Source organism: Chiloscyllium plagiosum, chromosome 44 (genome assembly GCF_004010195.1).
Source record: "Chiloscyllium plagiosum isolate BGI_BamShark_2017 chromosome 44, ASM401019v2, whole genome shotgun sequence".
In the NCBI taxonomy this organism is placed as follows: Eukaryota; Metazoa; Chordata; class Chondrichthyes; order Orectolobiformes; family Hemiscylliidae; genus Chiloscyllium; species Chiloscyllium plagiosum.
Genome location: NC_057753.1, coordinates 4,728,529 through 4,745,186, shown reverse-complemented (window position 1 = coordinate 4,745,186; position 16,658 = coordinate 4,728,529). Strand labels below are relative to the sequence as shown.

The 16,658-nt window shown below is 45.9% G+C and overlaps 1 long non-coding RNA gene and 1 pseudogene across 1 annotated transcript in view; both read left to right on the top strand.

Annotated features, from left to right (window-relative positions):
- Window positions 1-9,951, top strand: part of LOC122543505 — a 19,633-nt gene extending 9,682 nt beyond the window's left edge. The window contains exons 2-3 of the long non-coding RNA XR_006310056.1: window positions 1,438-1,585; window positions 9,815-9,951. This is a non-coding gene — a long non-coding RNA (uncharacterized LOC122543505). The remainder of the gene's footprint in view (window positions 1-1,437; window positions 1,586-9,814) is intronic.
- A 44-nt stretch (window positions 9,952-9,995) lies between these two features.
- LOC122543633 lies at window positions 9,996-15,879 on the top strand (annotated as a pseudogene).
- Window positions 15,880-16,658: the final 779 nt, after the last annotated feature.

Sequence of the window (16,658 nt, the reverse complement as noted above, 5' to 3'; positions counted from 1 at the left end):
TGCTGTGCTGTTCCAGCAATAAAGTTTCAACTCATTCACCTGGACAATCGCTTAACACCTCCCCCCCCCCCCCACTTTCTGGACCTCCCCATCTCCATCTCCATCTCCACCAACTAACTAGCACTGACATCTATTTCAAACCCATCGACTCCCACAGCTACCTTGATGACATCTCCTCCCGCTGCCCCTCCTGCAGAAATGCGATCTTTTACTCCCAAATCTTCTGCTTCTGCTGTACCTGCTCTCAGGGTGAGCGATTCCACTGCAGGACATCCCAGTTGTCCGCCTACTTCAAGAACCGTAATTTCCCTTCCCCTGTGAAATGTAATGGCCTCAACTGCACCTCCTTCATTTCCCTCACCTCTGCTTTCAAAGCCCTCACCAACCGCAACAAGGATAGAGTCCCCCTGGCTGGGTCCTCACATTGCAAATCCAACACATCATCCTCAGCCATTTTTGCCACCTGCATTCTGACCCCACCACCCCTATCCACTTTCCGTAGGGACTGTTCCCTCTGCAACTCCCATCATTAGGTCCACACTCCCCACCAACCTCTCCGCCGCACGTGGCACCTTTCCCTGCACCTGCCACCACATCTCCCCTCTTAACTCCATCCAAGGCCCTAAGGAATCACCTGCACTTCCTCTAACATATTGCATCCATTGTTCCAGATGTATTCTCTTCTACATCGGAGAGACCGTGAGTAAACTTTTGAGATCAGTTCAGGAAATATTTACAGTCCGTACACACCAACAAGCCCACCTTCTGGTTGCTATCCTTTCCAGCTCCCTTGACGACATGTCCGTCCTGGCTTGGACCACATGCACACTGGAGGAAGAACGCCTCATCTTCCACCGAGGGAGCTTTCAATCATACGTGGAATTCACCAGCTTCCCAATCTCCACTCAGGTCCAGCCCTCCCTCTCTGCCCCACCCCCTTGACCTGACCCTGCCAGTCCACCTTCCTTCCCGCCTATCTGCTCCACCCTTCCTCCCACTGACGAATTGCAATCACCTCCTACCATCCCGCCTACCTTTTTCCCCAGCTCTACTCCTCTTCCCTCTGTTTATTTCTCAGCCCCTTCCCCAATCCTGATGAAGGGTCCTGACCTGAAATGTTGACTCTCCTACTCCTCTGATGCTGCTTGACCTGCTGTGCTTTTTCCAGCTCCACACTTTATCGACTCTGAGCAGATGCCAGCCTTCAGTCAAGAGACTGCTGACCACGACGAGGGCCAGTGTGCAGCAGGGACCATGCGGTCAGCCTGGGCCAGGAGGAGGGGATGCTGTGGATTTCTATCCCGTACTAACAGGGATAGAGTTTTGAAATCCCTTTTTCAGGGCAGGAGTTATGTACACTAAACTCAGACCAAGTGAAATGTTTTGTCGCTTGTGAATGTCGGTCTCTTGCTCACACTTGTACACTTCTTCTTACAGAACATTTGAGAAGGACGTGAAGTGACATCGCCTACTCACTGGGTAATTCCTGAACTGTGAGATTTTTCTCTGACTTCACTTCTTCCCATAGATTTCCGGCTGCCGACTCCAGTAGGGGATTTTTCAAAGCACAATAATTGTTTGAAAGGTGAGTATTTGTGACCGTCCATTGACAAGTTCGAGCTTTTAATGCTGTGCTTTTATCTGTGAGAGGTTCCATGGCTCTGTAGCTGGGGTGACCTCTATGTTGTGGATCTGAATCCATATCCACCTATTGCTGTCTTTCACTGATGTTTGATGGACATGATGAGCCAAAGGGCCGCTACAGTTAGGGGCGGCACGGTAACTCAGCGGTTAGCACTGCTGCCCCCCAGCACCAGGGACCCAGGTTCGATTCCCGCCTCGGGGTAACAGTCTGTGTGGAGTTTGCACGTTCTCCCCGTGTCTGCATTGGTTTCCTCCAGGTGCTCCGGTTTCCTCCCACAATCCAAAGGTTTCCAAGTTAGGGTGGATTGGTCATGCTAAATTGTCCATAGTGTTCAGGGATGTGTAGGTTTGGTGCATTAGTCAGGGTAAATATAGAGTAGAAAGTGAGGTCTGCAGATGCTGGAGATCAGAGCTGAAAATGTGTCGCTGGAAAAGCGCAGCAGGTCAGGCAGCATCCAGGAAACAGGAGAATCGACGTTTCGGGCATAAGTCCTTCTTCAGGAATATAGAGTAATAGGGTAGAGGAATGGGTCTGGGTGGGATACTCTTCGGAGGGTTGGTGTGGACTTGGTGGGCTGAAGGGCCTGTTTCCACACTGTAGGGATTCTAATTTCGACAAATGTTCAGAACTCCTACATTTAGGCAACTGTGTCACAAACACGCTGACATGGTGAATCCTATCGGATCACATGGATAGTTTGGAGCAGCAGGTACAGGCAATGAGGCATTTACAAGAGTCACAGGGTGTGATGTGGGAAGATAGTAAAACCCCAAATACACCTGTCAGAACATAGAACATTACAGCGCAGTACAGGCCCTTCGGACCTTGATGTTGCGCTGCCTATCATACCAATCTGAAGCCCATCACTATTCCATGTACGTCCATATGCTTGTCCAATGATGACTTAAATGCACTTAAAGTTAGTGAATCTACTACCATTGCAGGCAAAGCATTCCATACCCTTACTACTCTCTGAGTAAAGAAACTACCTCTGACATCTGTCCTATATCTATACCCCTCAATTTAATGCCCCCTTGTGCTCGCTGTCACCATACTTGGAACAAGGCTCTCCCTGTCCACCCTATCTCACCCTCTGATTATCTTATATGTCTCTATTAAGTCACCTCTCAATCTTCTTCTCTCTAACGAAAACAGCCTCAAATCCCTCAGCCTTTCCTCGTACCATACCAGGCAACATCCTAGTAAATCTCTTCTGCATCCTTTCCAAAGCTTTCACATCCTTCTTATAATGCGGTGACCAAAACTGTACACAATACTCCAAGTGCGGCCGCACCAGAGTTTTGTACAGCTGTAGCATAACCTCATGGTTCTGGAACTCGATTCCTCTATTAATAAAAGCTAAAACACTGTATGCCTTCTTAACAACCCTGTCAACCTGGGTGGCAACTTTCAAGGATCTGTGTACATGGACACCGAGATCTCTTTGCTCATCTACACTACCAAGAATCTTACCATTAGCTCAATACTTTGCATTCCGGTTACTCCGACCAAAGTGAATCACCTCACACTTGTCCGCATTAAACTCCATTTGCCACCTCTCAGCCCAGCTCTGCAGCTTATCTGTTTCTCTCTGTAGCCTACAACATCCTTTGTCACAATTCGCAACTCTACTGACCTTAGTGCCATCCACCAATTTACTAACCTTCAACGCCCTCTTCCAGGTCATTTATATAAATGACAAACAGCAGTGGACCCAAAACAGATCCTTGCGGTACACCACTAGTAACTGAACTCCAGGATGAATATTTCCCAACAACCAGTACCCTCTGTCTTCTTTCAGCTAGCCAATGTTTGATCCAAACCGCTAAATCACCCTCAGTCCCATGCCTCCGTATTTTATGCAATAGCCTACCATGGGGAACTTTATCAAATACCTTACTGAAATGCATATACCACAACAACCACTTTACCCTCATCCACCTCTCAAAGAACTCAATAAGGTTAGTGAGGCACGACCTACCCTTCACAAAACCATGTTGACTAACCCTAATCAACTTATTCTTTTCTACATGATTATACATCCTATCTCTTATAACCCTTTCCAACACTTTACCCACAACCAAAGTAAGGCTGATAGGTCTAGAATTTCCAGGGTTGTCTCTACTTCCCTTCTTGAACAAGGGAGCAACATTTGCTATCCTCCAGTCTTCTGGCACTATTCTTGTAGATGAGGCACCACCCACCCTTCACAAAGCTGTGCCGACTATCCCTAATCAAATTCATCTTTTCTAGATGATTATAAATCCTATCTCTTATAACCTTTTCCAACATTGCCAACAACAGAAGTAAGGCTCACTGGTCTATAATTACCAGGGTTGTCTCTACTCCCCTTCTTGAACAGGGGAACCACATTTGCTATCTTCCAGTCTTCTGGCACTATTGCTGTAGACAATGAGGATTTAAAGATCAATGCCAAAGGCTCGGCAATCTCCTCCTTGGCTTCCCAGAGGATCCTAAGATAAACCCTATCCAGCCTAGGGGACTTATCTATTTTCACACTCTGCAGGATTTCTAATACCTCTTCCTTGTGAATCTCAATCCCACCCCCAGTCTAGTAGCCTGTATCTCCGTATTCTCCTCAACAACATTGTCATTTTCTCGAGTGAATACTGTCGAAAAATATTCATTTTGTGCTTCCCCTGTCTCCTCTGACTCCACACACAACTTCCCACTACTATCCTTGATTGACCCTAATCTTACTCTTGTCATTCTTTTATTCTTTAAATACCTATAGAAAGCCTTAGGATTCACCCTGATCCTATCCGCCAACAACTTCTCATGTCTCCTCCTGGCTCTTCTGAGCTCTCTCTTTAGGTCTTTCCTGGCTATCTTGTAACCCTCAAGCGCCCTAACTGAGCCTTCACATCTCATCCTAATATAAACTTTCTTCTTCCTCTCAACCAGAGATTCCACTTCCTTCGTAAACCACGGCTCCCACGTTCTACAGCTTCCTCCCTGCCTGACAGGTACATACTTATCTAGGACACACAGGAGCTTTTCCTTGAATAAGCTCCACATTTCTAATGTGCCCATCCCCTGCAGTTTCCTTCCCAATCCTATGCTTCCTAAATCTTGCCTAATAGCATCGTAATTGCCTTTCCCCCAGCTGTAAGTCTTGCCCAGTGGTATACACCTATCCCTTTCTATCACCAAAGGAAACATAACAGAATTGTGATCGCTATCACCAAAGTGCTCACCTACTTCCAAGTCTAACACCTGGCCGGGCTCATTACACAGTACCAAATCTAATGTGGCTTCATCCCTTGTTGGCCTGTCTACATACTGTGTCAGGAAACCCTCCTGCACACACTGGACAAAAACTGATCCATCTATAGTACTCGTACTATTGTGTTCCCAGTCAATATTTGGAAAGTTGAAGCCCCCATGACAATTGCCCCGTCTGTCTCACTCCTATCGAGAATCATCTTTGCTATGCTTTCCTCTACATCTCTGGAACTATTCGGAGGCCGATAGAAAACTCCCAACAGGGTGACTTCTCCTTTCCTTTTTCTAACCTCAACCCATACTACCTCAGTTGATGAGTCCCCAAACATCCTTTCTGCAAATGTAATACTGTCCTTGACCAACAATGCCACACCTCCCCCTCTTTTACCATCTTTGTTCTTACTGAAACATCTAAATCCTAGAACCAGCAACAACCATTCCTGTCCCTGCTCTGCTCCTGTCAGCTAGATGGGTTACCTCATGGATGTAGATGCAGTTTGATTTATTGGAAAGGTAGGAGGGGTAGGCATGTTGCGCATGTGGTGATGGACTCTCAGAGGAATTTAGCACTGACAGCCAGATTTCTGAGACTTTGCTCTACTGTAACGAGGGTGATGCAAAGTTCCAAGAGATTGATTTTGACAGCGGACTCTAGTCAGAGGCACAGACGGACATTTCTGTGGCTGGCAATGAGATATCAGAATGGTGTGTTGCCTCCCAGGTACCGTGGTCAAGGATATCTCAGAGAGAGTGCAGAATGTTCTCAAAGGGGAGAGGGACCAGCAGGACGTCATTGTACACATTGGAACCAACGACAAAGGAAGAGAAAGGGATGAGATTCTGTGGGGAGAAATGAAGGTTAGGCAGAAGGTTATAAAGTAGATCCTCATGGGTAATAATAACTGGATTACTCCTGGTGCCACGTGCAAGGGAAGGTGGGAGGAATAGGAGGATAGAGTACGTGAATATGTGGCTGAGGAGAAGAATGTTCAGTTTTGGATCATTGGAATCTCTTCTGGGGTACAAGTGACATGTATAAGAAAGCCAGGTTGCAACTGAATTGGAAGGGGACTAATATACTGGCAGGGAGATTTGCTAGAGCTACCCAGGAGGACATAAATTAGTAAGGCAGGGGTTGAATTCAGAGAGATAGTGAGAAAAGGGATCACCCTGAGGCTGGTGCAGTTGGGAAAGGAGCAGGTCAAATGTTCAAGGTAGGCAGGAAGAAAACAGAAATTAAACTTCATTTGTTTCAATGCAGGAGGCCTAACCAGGAAGGCAGATGAACGCAGGGCATGGTTGGGAATATGGGATTGGGATATCACAGTTATTACAGAGACATGGCTCAGGGATGGACAGGACAGGACTGACAGCGTAATGTTCCAGGGTATAGACGCTACAGGAAGGGCAGGGGAAGAAGGGGGAGCGGCATGTTTGAGTAGGGATAACATTACAGCTGTACTTTGGAAGGATATTCTAGAGAGTACGTCCAGTGAAATTATTTGGATGGAACTGAGAAATAAGAAATGGATGATCACGTTAATGGGATTGTACTATTTTATGCCCCAATGGTCAGCGGGAAATCTGTGAGGAGATCACAGTTGTCTGTAAAAATAATAGGATGGTTATAGTAGCAGCTTTTAACTTTCCAAACACAAACTGGTACTGCTATAACATTGAAGTCTTGGACGGAGAGGAAGTTGTAAAGTGTGGACAAGAACATTTTCTGATTGAGTATGTGGATGGACTTCTAGAGAAGGAGCAAACCTTGACCTTCTCTTAGGAAAAAAGGCAGGGCAAATAATTAAGGTGTCAGTGGGGGAGCGCTTTTGGGCAAGTGATCATAATTCTATTAGTTTTAAGATCGTGATGGAAAAAGATAAATGTGATCTAAAAATCAGAGTTCCAAATTGGAGGAAGGCCAGCTTTGATGGCATTCGGCAAGAGCTCTCAAAGGTTGATTGTGGGTGGATATACACAGGTAAAGGGAAGGCTGGAAAATGGAAGCCTTCCAAAATGAGATAACGAGAGTCCAGTTGCAAGGTCGGTAGATTTGGGGAATGCTGGATTAGTAGAGAAATTGAGGTTCTGGTCAAGGAAAAGAAGGAAGCATATGTCAGGTATAGACAGCAGGGATTAAGTGAATCTTTCGAGGAGTATAAGGATAGTAGGAGTATATTTTTTTGAATTAGATTAGATTAGATTAGATTAGATTACTTACAGTGTGGAAACAGGCCCTTCGGCCCAACAAGTCCACACCGACCCGCCGAAGCGCAACCCACCTATACCCCTACATTTACCCCTTACCTAACACTACGGAGAATTTAGCATGGCCAATTCACCTGACCTGCACATCTTTGGACTGTGGGAGGAAACCCACGCAAACACGGAGAGAATGTGCAAACTCCACACAATCAGGCGCCTGAGGCGGGAATTGAACCCGGGTCTCTGGCGCTGTGAGGCAGCAGTGCTAACCACTGTGCCACCGTGCCGCCCACTGCCACCATGCCGCCCACTAAGAGGGAAATCAGGAGGGCAGAAAGGGGATATGAGATGGCTTTGGTAAATAGGGTTAAGAGGGTTTCTACAAATACATGAAGGACAAAAGAATAACTCGGAAGAGAATAGGGCCTCTTAAGGATCAGCAAAGCTGTCTACATGTGGAACTACAGGAGATGGGTGAGACACTAAACGAGTATTTTGCATCAGTGGAAAAAGGTATGGAAGCTAGAGAATTTGAGGAAATAAATTGTGATATCTTGACAAGTGTCAACAATACAAAGGAGGAGGTGCTGGACATCTTAAAATGCATAAAGGTGGATAAATCTCCGGGATCTGATCAGCTGTATCCCAGAACTTACTAGGAAGCGAGGGAAGGGATTGCTGGACCCCTTGCTGAGATATTTGTATCATCGACAGCCATTTGGAGAACTAGCCATTTGGATACAAAATTGGCTGGAAGGTAGGAGACACAGGGTGGTGGTTGAGGGATGCTTTTCAGACTGGGAGACCTGTGACAGATGGTGTGCCACAGGGATCAGTGCTGGGTCCACTGCTTTTCGTCATTTATATAGATGATTTGGATGTTGTCATAGGAGGTATAGCTGGCAAATTTGCACCTGACACCAAAATTGGAAGTGTAGTGTATAGCAGAATAGTACAGCGGGACCTTGATCACATAAACTGATCTTATGCCGAGGAGTGGCAGATGGAATTTAATCTTGATAAGTGTGAGGTGCTACATTTTGGACTTATAATGGTAAGGTCCTGGGAGTATTGCCGACTAAACGGACCTTGGAACTCGGGTTCGTAGTTCCTTGAAAGTGAAGTCGCAGGTAGACAGTGTAGTGAAGAAGGTGTTTGGTATTCTTTCCTTTATTAGTCAAAACACTGAGTATAGGAGTTGGGAGGTCATGTTGTGACTGTACAGGACATTGTTAGACCAGTTTTGGAATACTGCATTCAATTCTAGTCTTCCGGCTACAGGAGGAATGCCGTTAAACCTGAAAGGTTCAGAAAAGATTGACAGAATGTTGCCAGTGTTGGAGCGTTTGAGCTACAGGGAGAGGCTGAATAGGCTCGGGGGTTTTTTTTCTCTGGTGTGTCAGAGGCTGAGGGGTGACCATGCAGAGACTTACAACATCATGAGGGGCATGGAAAGGGTAAATAGTCTAGGTCTTTTCCCCAGGGTGGGGGTGTCCAAAACCAGAGGACACAGGTTGAAGGTGAGAAGGGAAAGATTTAAAAGGGCCCGAAGGGGGTCACATTTTCACGCAGAGGGTGGTGCATGTATGGAATGAGCTGCCAGATGAAATGGTAGAGGCTGGTACAACTGCAGCATTTAAAAGACATCTGGGTAGGTACGTGAATAGGAAGGGTTTGGGGGCTGGGGTGGTAGTGGGGAAGTGATATGGCCAAATGTTGGTTTTTGGGAGTAGATTAATTTAGGATATCTGGTCAGCATCGACAAGTTGGGATGAACAGTCTATTTCAATGCAGTATGTCTCTGTGACTCTATGACTAAAACACTAGAGCTTGTTAAACAGATATGTCAGTGAACAGACTGGTGGTGGATGAAGAAAACGCGTGCAAGACGACACATGGCCAGCCAGCGTTTGGATGACCTCGAGATTATAGGGAGGTTGAATGTGGAAGGCTGGCTGGGAGTGTGTTAGGATAGTTTAGTCTGGACATAAACAAAAGTTTCACCAGAAAAGTTGAGACTAGGGTGGAGGGTAGTTACTCCTACAGAGACCTACAGTGTTGAGTCTGCAGGAGGTTACAGAGATAGGGAGGGGAGCCATGTGGATACAGGCAATTTGGTGATAATGGAATGTGTGGCTAGAAGCTCATCTTAGAGTGAAACATTTTGTAATAGTTGTTTACAATCTGTTTCAGCCTCATACAGTTACCAAGGTCAGGGATGGGGGCAGTGGTGAGGGAGAAAAGTTTGTTGTGAAGGCTGAGACAGTGGCTTCCGTCTTCCTAATATTTAAACGGAGGAACTTTCCACTTATCCAGAACTGGAGGTCAGACAAATCAGGATGGTGTATGACCTGGAGCTGATGGTGTTCACCTAGACCTGCTACCCTGGTCCTTCCAGATCATGGAGGTTGCGGAAGTGGGAGATTCCGTCTGAATTCCAGTCAAGTTGCAAATACATAAAATCCCTCTGCCACTCCCATATCTATCTTCCTGTCCTCCCATCGAGACAAGTGTCTGGTGTAAATCCAGACTGGGCTGTAGGTTCCCTTTTCTAGAAGACATTGGCAAACGTGTTTAGTTTTTATGACAATCAACAGCTTTTGTAGTCACTATTTCTCGTGCATGTCCCACAGATGACTGGAGTCATTCCACTGAGTTTCACAACATGCGTTTGTGTTTTTGGTGGGTTTTCCTCTCACTCTCAGCTTTCTGTTTTAGAACAGTTTCACAGGAGATATTAAGTGGGAGGATTTGAGGTCGGAAAGGTGAAACCGAAATCATATTAGGATCTGATGAAGTTGCCCAATTCGTTGGAACCTTTTAAGATCACTGGATTTTAAACATGGAAGGAAACAGCGCCCTTCACTGTAGTGAGCAATCAGATTCGTGTTGTGTGTGTGGGCCCAGCTTCAGCCAATCACCGGGCCTGTCCGAACATGACTGCAGCCACAGCGGGGGTAAACCATGGAAATGTGGAGACTGTGGGAAGGGATTCAAATCCCCATCTGAGCTGGACACTCATCAGCGCAGTCACACAGGGGAGCGGCCGTTCACCTGCTCTGAGTGTGGAAAGGGATTCTCTCAATTGTCCACCCTAAAGACACACCAGCGGGTTCACACTGGGGAGAGACCGTTTACTTGTCCTGACTGTGGGAAGGGATTCACTCAGTCCTCTGCCCTGCAGACACACCAGCGGGTTCACACTGGGGAGAGACCGTTCATCTGCTCTGACTGTGGGAAGTCATGCTCTCAGTTAACAAATCTCCTCGCACACCAACGTGTTCACACTGACGAAAGACCTTTTAAATGCCCAGACTGTGGGAAATGCTTTAAAAGTTCTGGGGAACTGATGCGACATCAACGCCTCCACACTGACGAGAGACCGTTCAGGTGCTCCCACTGTGGGACTGGATTCAAGCGATCATCTCAACTCGCTGTTCACCAGCGAATTCACACCGAGGAGAGGCCATTCACCTGCACTGAGTGTGGGACAGGATTCACTCGGTCATCCCATCTGCTCACCCACCAGCGGGTTCACACTGGAGGGAGGCTCTTCATCTGCTTAGAGTGTGGAAAGGGATTCACGCGTTCATCCATCTTGGTGATACATCGGCGCACTCACACTGGGGAAAGGCCATTCACATGCTCTGAGTGTGGTAAGGGATTCATTAATTCGTCCAACCTGCTGAGGCACCAGCGAGTTCACAAGCAACCACAATGACTGAATTTTGCTGTGGGTCACATCCAGTACTGAGCCATGTTCATTGGGGTCTGCTTCTGCTGCTGTTAATAAATTCCAGTCTAGTTTTAGAGATTACTATCAGCATAAAGCTCAAGTAAATCAAGGTCATGTTAAACATGGTATGCGTGGAGTCTTTAATTTTGCGAAAACAAATTATTTGCTTTTGAAGGCGTCTCCCTCTTCCTTGCCTCCTCAATCCTCACCTCCGACAAAACATGAGGAATTTATGGATCGTCTTTGTCAATAAGATTGATACAATCTGATTTACTGCCTCCTTTCCACTCGGTACTAAGCCAAACAGTCTCTTAATCTCCCCCTTGTTGTAATCCGAACCTGGCATCTTTCTCCTCATTCTATCCTGTCTTGCCTCAGACTCTGTCAGTGTTCACTTTGGTGTAAACCTTCCTCTTTCTCCCCGACCCTATTCAGTGATCATTCAGCTGTTAGTTGATGTTGCAAAAAGTTCCCTCTCTCCTGCTTTTGTCCCTCTCACCTTTAAATATGCATCATCACTCATCTTCAAACAAAGAACCCTGACCATAACATGCCTTCATACTTTTGCCCCATCTCCACCCTCCCTTCCCTCTCCAAAGTCTTGGTGTCCCCCAAAGATCTATCCTTGATAACTCCTATTTTTCATCCACCTGCCACTGTTAGGTGACATCATCCAAAAGCACTCTGTTAGTTTTCACGTGTGCACTGATAATGTCCAGCTCTACTTCACCATTCCTCCACTGAACTCTCAAACTGCTTATTCTCCACACCGTTTTGGATGAGCAGAAACTTATCTGAGTTGAAAATCAAGAAGATCAACTCTGCTGCCTGTGTACTTTCTCATACAAAGACCCATTTTGCCAACACTCTAACACTCACTTTAATTAGATTATGGTTAAATTGTGTCTTTAGATTGCCATTTTGTTTTGAAATTCACTCCAGGGCCTGTAATATTCCACTCTCCATGAACTGTGTCACTCTCTGGATCTGTAATCTCCAGTTTTGCAACCTCCCCCCTCCACCAATATTGCAAAGTCCTTTGAGATATCTATTATTCCTGTTCTGGTCTCTAAATTGTGCATGTGTTGAGAGCACCCCAAAATGATTCACAGTCGATGACGGCTTTTGAAAGAATGAAGGAAATGAGACAGAATAAACTTAGTCATATAATTTTAGGCAGTGTGTCCATGGAGTGTGTAGACATAAATCTATGAATATGACTGGTGATCAAGCTGTTCATATAACACTTTCTTCTCTGAAGCATAGTGTATGAAAGCAAGAGAATTATCCTGAATCTTTCCAACTCACTGACTCTGCCTCAGCAGAAATATTGTGTTCAATTCTGACTATCACACCAAGAGAAAAGTGACAAAGTCTCTGAGATGGCACAGAAAATATTTGCCAGAATAGTATCAGGCAAAACTTAACACTATCCAGTTAAAAGCAGCATGCTTGACTGACATCCCATCCAGTAGCTTCAACATTATCTCTTGACCACTGACAAGCAACTCACCAAATCTCCTCTAACAGCATCTTCCAACCCATAACATCTCCAAATAAGAAGGACAAGAGCAATAGAATCAAGGCAACACTACTACCTACCACAGATGGACAATAAATGCTGCTCAGTGAATGAATGAAAAAAAGAGGGGCTTCTGTTGTGTGAGACAGAAGCTCAGATAATTCTCTCCAGAGAAGGATAAGCGGTGATTTTCAGGCGGTGTTCATTTATTTCTAGAAGATCTCATGTGCACAGATGGAGAGAAAAAAGTAAATAAAAACACTGGCCGAATGTTCGGAAAGCACTGAAGGCAGTTTCCAAATAATGCATGTGGAGATAATTTTACAAAACGAGTTTTGATAAACTGGAACAAACTGAGCGGCAGCTGGAAACAGACTCCGCTGTCATTCTCAAAAGGAAATCAACTTAATAAGGAAAGATTTGGAGGGCTCTGGCCAAAGAAAAAGGGGAGTAGGTCAGGTTTGCAGTATTTCCAGAGGGATAGATGGCAGTTACAATGGGCTGAATGGCAACCAGCCCCTATTCCACCCAATGCTTGCACGATTCACTGTGAACGATGAAGCCCATCCCAGGGCTTGGAGATGCCGGTGTTGGACTGGGGTGTACAGCGTTAAAAATCACACAACACCAGGCTATAGTCCAACAGGTTTAATTGGAAGCACTAGCTTTCGGAGCGACGCTCCTTCATCAGGTGATTGTGGAGGGCTCGATCGTAACACAGAATTTATAGCAAAAATTTGCAGTGTGATGTAACTGAAATTATACATTGAAAAATTGATTGTCTGTTAAGCCTTTCATCTGTTAGAATACAGTGATAGTTTCACTTCTTTCATGTGTAAATCACAAAACCTTTTTAAAAAAGGTTTTACTGGACCTGTTGGACTATAACCTGGTGTTGTGTGATTTTTAACTTTGTACATCCCAGGGCAACAGCGAAAGAGACACTCGTCACAATAGATCCCAGTTGATTGACAGCGGCTTCGGACCAATGAGAAGCGGCGGATGTCTGGGCTCGAACCAATCGGAGCGGACGACAGGCGGAACCACTGGGCCGCCGCAGCGACTTCGCAAAGCCACCGCGATCACTGTCTGTCCAGGGCGGGAGGTGAAGAGGACGGTAAAGGGGGACGGACAGCAGTGAATGGGAGAAACTATTATGGACTGGAGATTTTTTTTAAAAAAATAAACACATAATGTAGACTTCTGGATGCAAATTAGAAACGTCCGACCCCGCGTTTGCATCAAACGGCGGTGAAAAAAAAACCGGTCGCCATATTTATTGGGGGCAATGTTCCGCGGGGCTGCCATGTTTATGAGGGGCAGTGTGCCCCAGGGCGCACATTCAGACTGCAGGAAATGTTTGGCTCTTCTGAATTTCTGTCATTTAATTTACAGTAAGGGTTTTTTTTTGTAGTTGTCCATAAAGAATATAAAATAAGAACCATTTGCAGACGGGGAAAATGAAAACGCGTCTCAACTCTGGCTCTGACAGAGAGAGACTGATTTTATCTCGACCTGGTTAATCTTCCTCCTTTTGAACATGGAAGGAGAGAGCAGCATTGACCCTGGGGAGAAACTGTGGAGATGTGAGGACTGCGGGAAGGGATTCAGATCCCCGTCCGCGTTGGAAACTCATCGGCGCAGTCACACTGGGGAGAGGCCGTTCATGTGCCCTGAGTGTGGTAAGGGATTCGCATGCTCAACGACCCTGCGGACACACCAACGTGTTCACACTGGAGAGAGACCATTCATTTGTTCTATGTGTGGGAAGGGATTCACCCGATCATCCCACCTCGTAACACACAAGCGAATTCACACCGGGGAGCGACCTTTTCAATGCCCAGACTGTGAGAAATGCTTCAAAAGGTCCGACGAACTGGTGTACCATCAACGGGTTCATGCCGATGAGAGACCATTCGGGTGCCCTCACTGTGGGACTGGCTTCAGGCGATCATCTGACCTCGCTATACACCGGCGAATCCACACCGGGGAGAGGCCGTTCTCCTGCTCTGAGTGTGGGAAGGGATTCACCCGGTCAACCCACCTGCTGACACATCAGCGGATTCACACTGGGGAGAGACCCTTTATGTGCCCAGACTGTGAGAAATGCTTTAAAAGTTCTGCAGAACTGATTTACCATCAACGCGTTCACACTGATGAGAGACCGTTCAGGTGCTCTCACTGCGGGACTGGGTTCAGGGGCTCGTCTCAACTCGCCGAGCACCGGCGAATTCACACTGGGGAGAAGCCATTCACTTGCTCAGAGTGTGGAAAGAGATTCACACACTCCTCCAACCTCGTGTTACACAAGCGAGTCCACACTGGTGAGAGACCATTTGCCTGTTCTGAGTGCGGGAGGGGATTCACTCGATCGTCCCACCTGCTGAGACACCAGCGGGTTCACAACATGGAGTAACCTAGTGAACGTCAACACTGTGGGCAGCACTTTAACAGATCTGATGAACTGATGCCCCATCAATACTTTCACTGATGAGAAAGTGTTCAGTCCTCTCACGTTGGGACTGGGTTTAGGCAATCACAGGGCCTCACAACACCTTACAGAATGGTCATTTGCAAAGGATTCTCTTGTTTATCATCAAGTTCATTAGTGACAGCTGGGTTTGGATTCTCCTGTTAATCATATCGAAGACTGAACCATGTTCATTCTGATAGTGGGGGTTTGTTTCTGGTCTCATTAGCCAATGGTGCCCTGAAACACCTCTTACTCGTGTGTGAATAGACCATTATGTCTTCAAATATCATTTTTACGTTTAAATCCTCTCGGATAAAAATTGAATTGACAGTAAATAATAATCCAATCCTTTAGCTTTGTACTGACAGGAGACAGTGTGTTCTGTAATTTGGGGATGAGGCTGTATAAACTCTGAATGTTGGCAATCTCACCTGGAGCTATTTGACAGGCAGCCTGTTCAAAACTGTTAATCTCTCAGATATTGAAGGAATCCTCTTAAAGTCTGGTTAATTGTGAATCACTGACTAGCCTGTGGCACCTTTGTTCCTTGTTTTTTGAAGTTTCTCTCCCTTTTATTGCTGAACTGCTGGACAACTGTGATTCCATTTATAGTTTGGGGAGAGCCCATTCATCTGCTCCTTGTGTAGGAAGGGATATAGTCCAGCATCCAACCTGCTGAGACATCAGTGAGCTCACCAGTAACAGCAGAGTTTGGGATCTGGTTATGGCTGCTATTCAACACATCTAGAACTAAACCATTTTCATTCTGATCTCAGTTGTCCCTTTTAGAATAAGCATGATCCCTCAACATCTCTCATTTTTACAAGAGCACATCATTCTTTCTGCAAGCATCATTTTTAAATTTAAATTTGGAACTGTCTTGAGCTGAAGATGAGCAATGAACCCGTCAGAGTGCAGACCTGTAGCTGTACATTAACAAGAAGAAGTGTTCTGTATCTGTAGGATGAGGCTGTGAAAGCTCTGAATGTTGCTATCGTAATTATCCTTGAGCCATTTTACAGGGAGGAAGTGAGGACTGCAGACGCTGGAGATCAGAGTCGAGAGCGTGGTGCTGGAAAAGTACAGCAGTTCAGGCAGCATCCAAGGAGCTGGAGAATCAAGAGCTTCAGGGCAGAGAAGTTGACCTGAGAGGGGTGGGGAGGGGGGGTGCAGTCACAGACTCACTGAGATCCTTGCAGAGAGAGAAGAGAACATCTTCAAAGTAGGCATCCTTGGAAGAGGCTGCTCTTAGGATGCTGCCTGACTTTCTTGAGCTATTTTACGGAAAGGCTGTTCAAAGCTGTGAACGTGTCAGATAGTGCCCTCATCCAGCTATTTTCAACTGCTTCACCAATGACATTTCCTGCATCACAAGGTTCAAGGGAGGGACGCTCACTCATGATTGAACATCACGATGATAGTTCAGCTGCATTTGAGACTTCTCAGATACTGAAGCAGCCCGTGTCTAAATGTAGCAAGACCTGGACAACTTCCAGGTTTAGACTAGGTGCTCGGGAAATAACATTTTCAACACGCAAATGTCAGGCATTGACCACCTCTGACAAAAAAATGTACAAAACCATCATTCCTTGACATTCCAATGCTGAATCCTTCACTATGAACATCCTGGTAGTTATCATTGACCAGAAACTGAATGGGACCAGCCATATAAATATAGTGGTTAGAAAAACAATTCAGAGGCTTGGAATCCTGCAGTGAGTAACTCACCTCCTGACTCCTACCATCTACGAGTCACAATTCTGCAGTATGGTGAAATATGTTCCACTTACCTAGAATAGTGTAGTTCCAACAACACTCAAGATGCTTGACA